This window comes from Lactuca serriola, chromosome 7, assembly GCF_051521515.1.
Source record: "Lactuca serriola cultivar US96UC23 chromosome 7, Lser_US96UC23_V15, whole genome shotgun sequence".
NCBI lineage: Eukaryota > Viridiplantae > Streptophyta > Magnoliopsida > Asterales > Asteraceae > Lactuca > Lactuca serriola.
The window spans coordinates 86,907,840-86,914,029 of NC_136414.1; positions in this window are offsets into that span (position 1 = coordinate 86,907,840).

Below are 6,190 nucleotides of genomic sequence, written 5' to 3' on the forward strand. Positions count from 1 at the left end.
TGAGAATATTTTGTACCTTCTTGATCAACTTATCACATTCGTTGATCTGTGCACTGACAGGTTTCACAACAATACACCTGTCCTCTCGCTCCTTCTCTTTTTCCAACCCACCATCTGTTGCGTATCCCCTCATCTGAGATACTCCGTCTGTCACCATCAAACACCTTCCTGCATCATATTCTTCTTTTACCATCATTTCCTTGCCATGAGTTGGCTTTCTTACTTCTTCGTCCTCTTAATTTGTGGACCAAACTTCCACTCCACCGAATTCATCATTGTTACCTGTATCCTGTACAATCAAAGCATTTATGGTTTTATTGTTAGCTGCTGATTTTCTTTTCTTGATCTCCTCTAACCGTCTCAAGAGGTTCGCTTCCTCATCATCCTCATTAATATTTTCTTCCTTTTTCTTTAGCATGCAGTCCTTTGCCAAGTGATTCTTGCCTCCATAATAATGACAATCAAATCCTGAGTCACCACCACTCTTCGCCTCTTTCTTGGATTCTTCTAACTTCGAACCTATCTTCAGTTCCTCCTTCACATTTTCATAACTATAACTTCCCTGCCAGTTTCGGTTCTTGTTGGCTGGGAACTTTCTTTTGATGAACTTTCTAGGATTGGAAACCATCAGGGCATATTCTTCACTGGTTAGATCATAGTCAGCAAGATCTGACTCTTCTTCTTCCTCAACAGTACTTTTCCCTTTTGAAACAAGAGCTAACGAACCCAGAATGGAAACCACGTTCGTTTCCTTTGACACTTCACTTTCATGGGACTTCAGAATTCCCACCAGTTTCGCTAGAGAGTATGATTTAAATTGTTCGTGTGCCTTTACTGTTGACATTACTTCCATCCATTCGGGTATGAGACCATTCATGAAGGTAACTTTCTGTTCAATAACCTTCCTTTCGATCCCGTGTTTTATCATCTTACTTAAAAGATGATTAAATCGATCAAAAGCCAGAACAAGTTTCTCTTCGGGCTTCTATTTGAAATCACCAAATTCAGAAAGCAGCAAGGTCTGAATTGAATGTTCCAGATCTTCATCAGTGGAATACAATTCTTTCACCCTATCCCATATCTCTTTAGCTGTAGCGCAAGAACTCACCAATCGAAACGTATCCGACTGCAAAGCAAACCTAATCATTCTTAAGGCCTTGATGTTGCATTGAAACTTCTCTTTCTCATCTTGAGGAATGTCTTTCACATCATTTTCAAGCTGATTGTACTCCTTTTGAGTTTTGACAATCCTTGAGGTGCTTGAATGAGCGAATGGGCCAACGGTGATAGCTTCCCAGATCAAGTATCCATTATCTTCTGAGCCGATCACATAATCTTCAAAGTGGTGCATCCAAACTTCATAATCCTGAGTGTACAAGAATGGAATCCTTGTCGTTGAACCAATACTGTTGGAGATGTTGATTGGATTGGTTTGTGAATCATCCATGGACATTGTGATGATGTTTGATCGATAACCTGTTTATGATAAGACTTGTAATTTATCGTTAGAGTAAGATCGACAATTAATAATATCGCCAATATGGAATGGCGGCTCAATTAATATCATCCAATGCGGAAAAACCCTAATAACTTCTTCAACAGAAGATATGTGTATGAATTACACAACCTCCTGCTCTGATACCAATTGATGAGAATGAATCTCAGATCGTTTAGATCTTTCACAGGTGTAATAACGAAGAACAAACAATTCAAACACAATTCGACTATTAAAACTTAATAGAATCAATATAAAGCTTATGATTCAAATATAGTCACGCCTCAGCAGAGCTCGATGTAGAACTTCCACTGTAGAGGCGAGCTAGGGTTTAGAATACTTATGTGAGAAAACAATAAAAGCGTTACCAACTAAGGATGCATGCATGCACCTTAAATTCTAAAACCCTAGATTAAAATAATGCACGGTTGGACAGGCCCAAACCAGCAACCAAAACAGGCTAAGGACCGAGCCCATGACGCAACACAATAAGCCCAACAGGTAACAATATTACAGTCTGTGTCTCAAATTGGACTCACATTGTCAGCAGTACGCTAACGTCGTGAGATCGTAAAAAAAAAAAAAAACTTCATTTAGACCTTTAATTTTTATACCTTTAAATCTAGCACCCCTACACTCAATTTTTAATTGAAAGAGATTCTGAGATGATGAATTGATCAATTTCCTAAGTTGAAAATGCAAAAATTAAAATAGAAAAGAAAATGAAAAAATTAAAATAAAAAAGAAAATGCAAAAACTAAAATAGAAAAGAAAATGCAAACCAAACTCAGGTTGCCTCCTGAGAAGGACTTCTTTTTTATTGAGTCGTGAGCCGGACTCCATGCCTACACTGAATCTTTAGATGCGTCCATCACTAGCTGGATTTTCTGCTCCTTCCATTGCCTTTTGTATGCTTGAACACGTCGAATGTACGCCTTTTTCGAATTTTCCTTTTTAGCCTTCGCCTCGTCTATGTCAAGCTTCATTTTTGTCCCTTTTGTTTCCAATTTTTCTTCATTCTTCTTTAGCTCAATAGGAACCTTCTCTTCTTTCGCCACTGGAACCGTCCCCTTGGAAGTAGCCTCGTCTTCATCACTCGACAATTCATCGCTTTGCTCACTCATCAAATTTGTTGGTTTTGTGTAGGTAATGACTTCAACAAAGAACGGGACTGATGCTCTTAGTTTGGTGCGTTTGACTTGATGAATTGTCTTGATTTCTTCTTCCATGAGTTTTTCCAATTCTTCAAGATCATTATCTTCTTCCATATTGAACACCTCACCTTTTACATCTTCTCCTTGAAAACCATCTTGTATTCCAAAAGTCTCCTCATTATCACCAACCCTCAATGTAATCTTGGATTCACGAACATCAACTAAAGCTCTAGCAGCATTAAGTAGAGGGAAACCAAGAATAATTGGGACATTAAGATCCTCCTTCATACCCATAATCCCAAAATTAACTGGGAAAACAAATTTCCCAATTTTAACAAGGATGTCTTCAAAAATTCCCCTCGGATGAGTCACCGAACGATTGGCCATGTGGATGGTCATCTTTGTAGCCTTCATTTTCTGAATATTTAGCTTTTGATAGAATGAATAGGGCATCAAATTTATGCTAGCCCTGGAATCGGCTAAAGCACAAGTCTTCAAATTGTTACCAAACTCACAAGGAAGAGTGAGGCGTCCGGGATCTCCCATCTTGTTAGGTATCTCTCCCAATACAGCTCTTGAACTTTGTTCACTAAGAATTACTTTAGAATTCTTCTTTAATTGTTGACGAGTATCTATAAGATCTTGTAGGAACTTCGTGTATTCTGTAATTTTTGAAAGTGAATCTATAAAAGGGGTATTAATAGGAATACCCTTTATTTGCTGAATAAACTCCAGATGTTCCCTTTCCAATGGACTGAGATGTGCTCGAGATGGAATCGGAAAAGGCGGTTGGTAAGCCAGAACGGAATTTGAATTTTCCTGTTCAGACTGAGCCCACGTTGTGAGCATGGAGGGCTCACAACGTGAGACTGGTAGTTTAGCAACATCATCATTTTCGAGTTTTGTCTTCTTTAGCTTTGGTCTGGATGGCTTTGGCTCCACTTCTAGGGCTTCTAAGAACTCAGAGATTGCCTCTTCTTCAGTATCAATTGCCATAACATGGGATTGAGTCTTCTTTTCAGGAATTTGAGGAAATAGCTCCTCATTCACCAAAGTTGTAAGTTGGCCAAGTTGAGCTTCAAGGTTATTGATGGAGGCTTGCTGATTTCTCAGTGAGTTTTGCTGGTCAATCATCATGGCTTGATGATTTTTCATCAAGGTCTGCTATTATTTCATCATTGTTCTTTGATCCTTCAATGTTGCTTCAGTATCATCATGTCTCTTCTCTAAAGCTTCAATGAAATGAACCAACATAGACTCTAAATCAGATTTCATCTCAGCTGGTGGTTTCTCTTTTTGGTAAAAACCCCAACCAGTCTACCTGAATTTCTCCTACTTCTATTTCTTGTACTCATCATAAGGCAGCCACTCCTTCTTTGTCTTCCTCTAATCATCATCATACTTGTCCCCACTTGAGTAGCAAACTTGAGCCTTCTTGTTCCCATAATCATCCAAATGGCAATCTTTAGTCAAGTGTGGCGCACTGTATTTCTCACATCCAACTCTTATTGCATGAATTGATTGGTCCACTTGGGTCAACCTTTGATCCATAGTATTGAGCATTGCCATCATTGTAACCATCTCTTCCGAATGTGCACCCCCACTGCCTCTTGCTCCATCTTGTCTTGGGTTGTGGTACTCACGAGAGTGTCTTGCGAATTCTTCAACTAACTCCTTGACCTCCCTTGGATTTTTCTTTGTCAATAACCATTGATATTTCTTCATTGTTTGCCATCTCGTTTCTTGGCTCGTTCTCGGGTTCACTCGTCTAAAGTCCAAACTCGGTCTCGGAGTCGTACTCGGATTCGGTTGGGAAAGGTATTTGATCTAAGTTTTCAACCTTGCTCTTGTTCTTTGAAGATGAACTCAACTCTTCCATTTTCTTCCCCGGCTTCTTTGAGAACACTGACTTGAATTCTTGTAAGGGTGTCTTCTTTGTTGTTTGATCTTCTTTCACATTCTTATCCCTCTTTTTGTGAAGGGCCAACTCTAGATCTTCAAGTTATGGCACCAAAGGTGTGTTAGAGCCTCTGGTCATGAACTCCTACAAAATAAACAAAATAATAACGTAAAACTGAACATAAACTAGATAAAAACTTCCTACTGACTGGCCACCACGGCGTAGTAAAGGCTACCACAAAAGTAACTATTTGCAGGTTTTACTACACAAAAAGAATCGATTTATCTATAGCGAATAAATAAACTATCAAATAAGTCGTTCCCCAGAAACGATGCCAAAAAGTTGATGCGTGCTAATAGCTACACCTAATTTTAATATTTATAACCTAACTACCTTAACTAACTAATTGCACCTACGTAGTGTACCTAGTAAAAATTATAGAATAATCGGGTAAGTCGAATGTCAATCTCCGGGAACGGTATTGATTAGTTAAACTATCAACTATTAAATAAACCTAAATTATCAACAAAGTTGGGGTTTTTATCTGATTTTATAATACCATATGATCTTAAGTCATTAAATTCAATCAATTAATAAAAACACTCATGTTTAGTTCGAATCCACTTCTTCTTTACGACTAGTTAACAATTATGGATTGTCAAAGTTGGTTTTCTAATTTATATTATATTAGTAATTTAATTCTAAATTTACCAATAATTAACTTATTCATGTAAAACTATGCATGTTCACAGACAATCAAACACATAATTAGTTATAATGATGAATAAGGTATGTATGATTTATTATGTAAACACAATTATGGTCATAATTATGTTCTCCAGCACAACTAAATTTAATTACCTTAATTGCTATCTATTATTGGGTCGATCCTAGCTCTAGCAACTCAATGTTCACTAAATCACTAGGTTTCAAGTTCATGTAATTCAGTAATCACTAAGCTACACATAACATGAATTCAAGAAATTAAAGAATCGAATGCAAGCATGCTAGGTAATAATAATCAAACACAATCAATTTACCAACTAATCAAATCCATTAATAATCAAACTAAACCATATGTCAGAAGCTTCATCTAGCTAAAAAAGAGTAGCTAAATTCATCTACTCATAGCAGCAATCAAACAAGTACAAATCAATTTAATAAACATGTTCATAAGTACCAAACAAATAAACTTATTAAGAACCTTCACTCCTCTGGCGTTGAAACCCTTTTTCCATAACTTCCCTCCTGCTAAAAACCGTCTTCAGAAAACCTTCCAGCTAGCCAAAAGTCCCCCAAATCGTAATGGACTAAGGTATTTATATTTTCTGATTTTGCCGAGTTCACGCCGTGAGCCCTTAAGCCTCACGTCGTGAGTATGTGATAAACGTGTTCAATAAGGACTCTCTCACTCGGATGCATGACTTCTAGATTACTCCACTCATGTCGTGAGTCTTCAATTGCTCATGTCGTGAGTATGTTTTTTGCTGAGTTTTTATTTTTGTTTCCTTCAAGCCTCCAATGTTCCATGTTTTGTCAACTTTAGTCCCTCTCTTCGAAAATGCTTTTATTGGTTGCAAAATATAATTTAAGCTTATAAGCACCCATATTCTATGCAAATAACCAAATTATTAGTAAAAA